The sequence below is a fragment of the Henckelia pumila genome, unplaced genomic scaffold (genome assembly GCF_033568475.1).
Source record: "Henckelia pumila isolate YLH828 unplaced genomic scaffold, ASM3356847v2 CTG_123, whole genome shotgun sequence".
Lineage (NCBI taxonomy): Eukaryota > Viridiplantae > Streptophyta > Magnoliopsida > Lamiales > Gesneriaceae > Henckelia > Henckelia pumila.
In genome coordinates this window covers 194,852-202,202 of record NW_027331765.1, presented here as the reverse complement: position 1 = coordinate 202,202, position 7,351 = coordinate 194,852, and positions in this window count along the sequence as shown.

Here is a 7,351-nt window from a genome sequence, read left to right as displayed (position 1 = left end):
GCAAGGGTTTAAGAGTACGAAGACGCTGTATTTTCCCAGATCGTTGAAGAGATGGAGGCGATTGAAGAGCTGCGTCTGGTTCTCTCGACAGTTCATCCTTACGTCTCTGAGAGAGACTATGCTGCCCGTATGCAGCGATATGAAGATAAACTTGGAACGTTGGACCCGATGTTGATCTTTAGTTCAGAGGGTCTGTGGCTCCTCTTGCTCTACAAAGAGCTGGAAGGACTGGAGTTCATCCAGTCGAATGATCTTGGTTACGTTCGCTCTCCTACCAGGGAGCTTACATTCTTCATGCTCTCTTGGAAGTTTGAGGTGGAGAATTTGTAATATGTCCTTCTTCTCCCTCTTGTTTTGAAATGAACAAAGTATTTTTGCGCAAATTTGCTGCCTTGAGTTTGATGAGTCAGCAACTAATGAACAGTAAAATAACATCATCACAGTAAACAAAATATCATGGAAAAATAGATATTCATAATGATAAAGTACTGTTGCACATAATAACTATTTTAAGCTTTAAGTAACAGTAAGAGTGCACCTATATCGATACTGTAAGCTTATCAAACGTCTGAGCCAATATCTCTTCCGGATTTTCTCGAAGATAGATCAGTAGGTGACTATTGACATTTATGACCTTTGGCCTTCTGTATTCTTTGCCTATAAGTACTGCGACGCAAGCAAGTAAATGAATCAAAGCTTTGTCAGTATAAGCGCAAATACAACAGAGATGGATGAGTCTGATTTTGAAAGACGAAAATCCATGTATAGAGGCAGAGTTGTTGAGAGAGGCGTGGGTGTGTGGTATATGATGGAAGCCATTCGCCGTCGATATCGTTCAGGAGTAGTGCCTCTTAGTTCAAACTTAGCTGCAGGGTTGTTATGGTGCAAACGTTGTTTGCGAACCCAGAGCATTAGTGAAGTTCTTAGGCCATCTGCTGTTCGACTCATGATGCTGTTGGCGGAAAGAGACGAGATGCAAAACATTTTCTTTGAAGATGACGTCTGCAATGGTTAGGGCTCGCTCTCCGTCTGGATGATAGAATGGAGTCATGAGATGAGAAGAAGAATTTCCGCGACTCATGTTGACTTCAGTCTAAATAGGGGTTAGATTTGAGCACTCTATGTAATACAAGTTTTAAATGAAATAAACAGTTATTCCCCCTGAATTCATGCTTGTCTTAATTTAGATCTATTAAACCAAGAATATTGCAAAAATATGAGAACTTAGCGTCCAGTAGTGGCTTGGTGAAGATATCTGCTGCCTGCTGGTCAGTAGATACATAGATCATTTGAATCTCCTTTTTGAGTACATGTTCTCGAATAAAGTGATGTCGTACCTCAATGTGCTTGGTTCTGGAATGCATCACTGGATTTTGAGTGATTGCAATAGCACTCGTGTTGTCACAAAATATAGGAGCTTTACTTGACTTAATTTCGTAGTCCCTAAGCTGTTGTTGTATCCATAATATTTGAGCACAGCAACTGCCAGCTGCAAGATATTCTGCTTCAGTAGTAGAGGTGGCAATTGATGTTTGCTTCTTACTGAACCATGAAATAAGTCGATCTCCCAAAAATTGACATGATCCACTAGTGCTTTTTCTGTCAATCTTGCAACCTGCATAATCTGCATCTGAATAATCAACGAGGTTAAATTCTGAATCTTTGGAGTACCAAAGACCCACATTTGTAGTGCCTTTGATATATTTAATGATCCTTTTGGCTGCAATGTAATGCGATTTCTTAGGTGTTGCTTGAAATCTTGCACACAAACATACAGCAAACATAATATCTGGTCTACTGGCTGTAAGATACAGTAATGAGCCGATTAGACCTCGATACTTGGTTACCTCAACTGGTGCTCCTGCTTCATCTTTGTCAAGTTTAATCGAAGCACTCATAGGGGTAGATATTGCAGAGAAATTCTCCATACCGAACTTCTTGATAAGTTCTTTGGTGTACTTAGCTTGATTTATAAAGATGTCATTATCCAGCTGTTTGATTTGTAGTCCAAGAAAGAAATTTAATTCTCCCATCATACTCATTTCAAACTGTTCCTGCATTATCTTAGAAAATTTCTCGCATAGAGAAGGATTAGTTGATCCGAATATGATATCATCTACATATATTTGAACAAGTAATATGTGATCGCCTTTAACAAACTTAAAAAAAGTCTTATCGACCGTTCCTATAGTAAAGGCATGATCTAATAGGAATTGGGATAACGTATCATACCATGCACGTGGTGCTTGTTTTAAGACATATAGAGCTTTATCAAGCTTAAAAACGTATTGAGGATTTACAGAGTTGATAAAACCTGGTGGTTGTTCAACATATACTTCTTCTTGAAGTAGACCATTGAGAAAAGCTGACTTGACATCCATTTGATATACTTTGAAGTTTTTGTAAGCAGCATAGGCAAGGAATATTCTGATAGCTTCAAGCCTTGCTACTGGAGCGAATGATTCGTCGAAGTCAATGCCTTCCTTTTGTCTGAATCCTTGGGCAACCAATCGTGCTTTATTTCTCACCACTGTCCCGTCCTCATTCAATTTGTTGCAAAACACCCATCGGGTGCCTATGATATTTTGATTTGTCGGTCGAGGGACTAGATTCCATACCCTGTTTCTAGTGAACTGATTTAGTTCTTCTTGCATTGCTTCTATCCAGCTAGCATCCTGTAAAGCTTCATCTATGTGTTTGGGCTCTAGCTGTGAAATAAATGTTGCATGCAATAGCTCATTAATCAGTTGATTGCGAGTACGAATAGGTGCAGTAGGGTTACCGATGACCAGATCAGGTGGGTGATTTTTACTCCACCGAAGATTTGGTCCGAGAGGATCTGCTTCTATTTGAGCGTCTTTTACACCCTCGATTGTGTTGATGGGATCAGTAGCTCCCTCTTCGATTATCTGTGAATCATTGATGTGATCTACTTCTCCTTCATTAGGTTGGATAATCTCTTCTTCTTGATTATTTCTTGTGTCAGGAGAGTCATCACTATCACTGTCATCTTGTAGAATGGTTGATTTTAGCCGGTTGGCTAACTCTTGAATGTTAGTTTGAGACTTTTCTGCACATATAACAGTTTCATCAAAAATAACATGAATGGATTCCTCTATAGTCAGTGATCTTGTGTTGAACACTCTATAAGCTCGGCTGACTGAGGAAAATCCAACGAATATGCCTTCATCTGCTTTTGCGTCAAAAGCTGTCAGGTGATGCTTTCCATTATTATGAATGTAGCATACACACCCAAATACTTTAAAATATGATACATCAGGTTTTGTGTCATTCCAGATTTCATACGGTGTTTTGTTGTGCCTTTTGTTAATCAGGGATCTGTTCTGAGTGTAACAGGCTATGTTGATAGCTTCTGCCCAGAGTCTTTGAGAGACATTAGAATCAGCAATCATGGTTCTAGCTGCTTCCTTAAGAGTTCGGTTTCTTCGCTCAGCAACTCCATTTTGCTGTGGGGTCCGAGTAGCAGATAGTTCATGCTTGATGCCTTGGTCATCTAGATAGGATTCAAGGGTTTTGTTTAGGAATTCAGTGCCTCTATCACTCCTGATCCTGTCTATCCCAGCATGTTTCTCATTCTGCATTCGTTTGAAAATTTTTATCAGGTGAGCAGCAGTTTGATCTTTGGATGATAAGAAGATTACCCAAGTAAACCGAGAGTAGTCATCTACAATCACTAAGGTATATCTCATTCCCCCTAAACTCTTAATTGGTATAGGACCAAAAAGATCCATATGTAACAAATCCAAGCATTTGGAAGAGGATGAGCATCCTTTGCTTTTGAACGAGGCTCTCACCTGTTTGCCCTGCTGACATGCGGAACAAACTTTATCTTTCGTGAAATCTCCTTTAGGCAAGCCAGAAACCAATCCATGTTTACTCAGATGTTTTATTGACTTAAAATTTAAGTGATTGAGCCGTTTATGCCATAACCACTGTTTATCATTCTGAGCAACAAAACAGGTAGGAACTATTGGTTGTTCACTTTGCCAATTTAGCCTATACATGTTTTGTTCTCTTAGTCCGGTTAGCATAATATCGCCATTGCTAGATTTGATTAAGCATGCGTTTTTAAGGAATTCAACAATATAACCATTGTCACATAGCTGACTGATGCTGATCAAGTTATAACATAAGTTATCAACAAGCAATACGTCATTAATGATTAAGTTACCAAGGGTAATCTTACCCTTACCCACGGTCTTACCCTTTGAGTTATCACCAAATATAATTTTAGGCCCTTTGAAATGTGTGATATCGGATAATAAATCTTTGTTTCCAGTCATGTGTCTAGAGCATCCGCTATCAAGATACCACATTGACTTTTTTGTTGCACTATTCTTCTCTGCTGATTTTACTGACAGTACCTGTAAGAAGAATGCACAACCATGGTACCCTTATTTATTTGGGTCCGAATTGGATTAGACCTTTTGGAACCCACACCTAAATTACTCTAACAGTTTTACCCGTGTGACTGTTTACAAAGTGAGTCGGTTGAGGTGCACGATGTGAATTTGTGTGTGTTCTATGCTTCGCAGTGTACTGTTTGAACTTTTGATCTGTGTTATTCAGTCTATATCATTTTTGAACAGGCTTGCAGTTGAAGTGTTGGTTATGGGTCACCCGATGATTCCTGTACTTGAGTTGACTAGGTTCGAATCTTGACTGTTTGAACTTAGTTTGGTTTCCCATTCTTTGTTCATTCAATCTTGTTCTATTCCAAGTCTCCTCTTTCCTTGGGATCTTGGGCTTCACATATCCTAGTCCTTCATGCTTACTCATTTCATAGCGACTTGGTTGTTTAAAATTTGCATCTGGTTCAGCGTGTTCATATACCGTGCTAGATCGAACAAATCTCATTACATTGGGATTGTTCCCACTAGAACACGATTGAGTATTTTCTCCTAAGCCAATACATTCATTTAATCCATATCCAAGACCGGTTTTATCACCAGCTTGTTTCTGGTTCTCATGTATTTTATCTAGCGAGACCGAAGCCTTATTCCAATCATTGACTGTTTTGAGAAATTTTTGATTTTCAAATAAAGTGGCTTGGGGTGCTCGTTTCATACTATCATTCTCGGTGGCCAACAGATTTAGCTTAGTCTTTAGACCATCAAGTTCTTTTTGCTTTAAAAAGCTAGATTCCCTTGGTTTATCAATGAGACATGCTTTTTCTATTTTTGCTTTATCGAATGACATGGAAAGCTTCTTATACTCAGTGACCATCTCATTCAATGCTTTAATGAGCTCTTTTTGTGTAAAGTCAGATGAGTTGAAGTCAAATACCTCATTGTCGTCTTCTTCATATACGGAGTTGGCCATAAGGCATTGAACTTGCTCTTCCTCGCTTTCTTCGGATGAGCTGTCTGTATTGGTTGAGTCAGATTCTGAATCAGCCCATTTGCTTTTCCCTTCGTCTGCAACTAGTGCCCTTTGCTCCTTCTTCTTTCGATATGTTCTTTTCCCTTCTTTGCCTTTCTTCTTCTCATAGTGCTGCTTTCTTTCTTCATTCTTAGGTTTAGTGCAATCTACAATAAAATGGTCTTGCTTGCCACAGTTAAAGCATGTGGGACCATCCTCGGTATGGTCTTGTTTGTAGTATGGTTTAAACTTTTTATTATTACGCATAAACTTTCCAAACCTTTTGATGAAGAGAGACATGTCTTCTCCACTCATTTGTTCAGCTGTCTTCTTTGTCGTATCCTCGATCGATTAAGATAGGATAGTTGTAGTTAGCGCCTTGGTTGGGTTTGAGGTTGATGGTTCTTCCTCTGTTCGAATTCCAAGCTCAAACTCATATGCTTTGAGATCTGCAAATAGATCATGAAGCTCTAGTTTGTTCAGATCTTTTGATTCCCTCATGGCTATGGTCTTGACATCCCATTCTCTGGGTAGTGCTCGCATAACCTTCAAAGCAATTTCTCGGTTAGTATATATCTTTCCAAGGGAAATTAGTTCACAAATAATATTGCTAAATCTTTCGTCAAACTCAGTCATTGTTTCTCCTGGTTTCATTTTGGCGTTGTCAAACATCTGTATTGCTACAGTGAGTTTGTTTTCTTTGGTTTGGTCGTTCCCTTCACATAGCTGAGTGAGCTTCTCCCAAATTTCTTTGGCGGTTGAGCAAGTCTGGATTTTGCTAAACATATTTTTGTCCAGCGTCTTGTACAGTATATATTTGGCTACATTATCAAGATTTGCTTTCTTTTTATCCTCAGTAGTCCACTCCATTCTGGGTTTCACGACCATCTGTGGTTCTCCTCCTGTTACGGCTACAGCAGTGTTGACTTTAAGAATCTTCATGGGTCCGTCAGTGATAACGTACCACATATCATCATCTCGAGCAGAAAGGTGTGCCTGCATACGAATTTTCCAGTCATCATAGTCTTCTTTAGAAAACATAGGAATTTTATTTAGAGAAGTCATGATGATTATCAGTAGCTAAAAAGAAAAAACCCTCTCTGATTCCACTTGTTGTGGATCGATATCGTGTGTAGAGGGGGGGGGGGGGGGGTGAATACACACAATTGATAATCTTTAAAAACTAATGTAACAAGGTTGAGTAAATGTTAGTTCACTCGACCGATTTTCTTTTAGCCTGCTAGAAATGTAAGAGCAACTAAATGTAGTGCGGAAATAGCTCTCAATATGCTAGATGATGTTTATGGAATGATGCAGTGCAATAGTGTAAATAAACGTAGATATGTTTCTTGGATGTTCGGAGCTCAATCTCCTACGTCACCCCTTCTTCCACCTCGGAAGGATTCACTAGAAGACTTTGGTTATTACAAAGTCTTGCAATACACCAGATCCAAGTTAGGACTTATCCAATGCCTAAAGAAGAACTCCTAGACTTACAGTGATAAGATTTAAAGCTCTTATCAAACTTTTCTTCAGATGATGATGTTTTGTCTTAGTCTCTCGAGGACTTAAGACTTCTAAAATCCTTGAAATAGTTAGCGTTCTTCAAACGATATCTGGATTTGAGTAACCCTTGAGAGGATCTCTTCGAAGATCAGATGAGGTTATTTGCGAAGGGTTTTCTTATTGAGCGGTTGAGTATTCAATGGAGAATCGAGAGCTCAGATAGACAGGTTCTTATAATCGTTGGTAGTGTTGTATTCTGCTGTCTGTCCCTTATTTTGTATATGGAGAGGCTTTGATATATATAGCCTTTTTCTTCAACGTCTTTCTTATCTTTGTCCAACGGCAAGAAGCTCTGCTGATAAGATCTTCTAAATAATTCTTAATGGAGGCGCCTTTAATTGTCAATTCAATGTGTCGCTCACATTAAATGCTATTTAAGGCTTTCTCACTTTATCAGACAAGT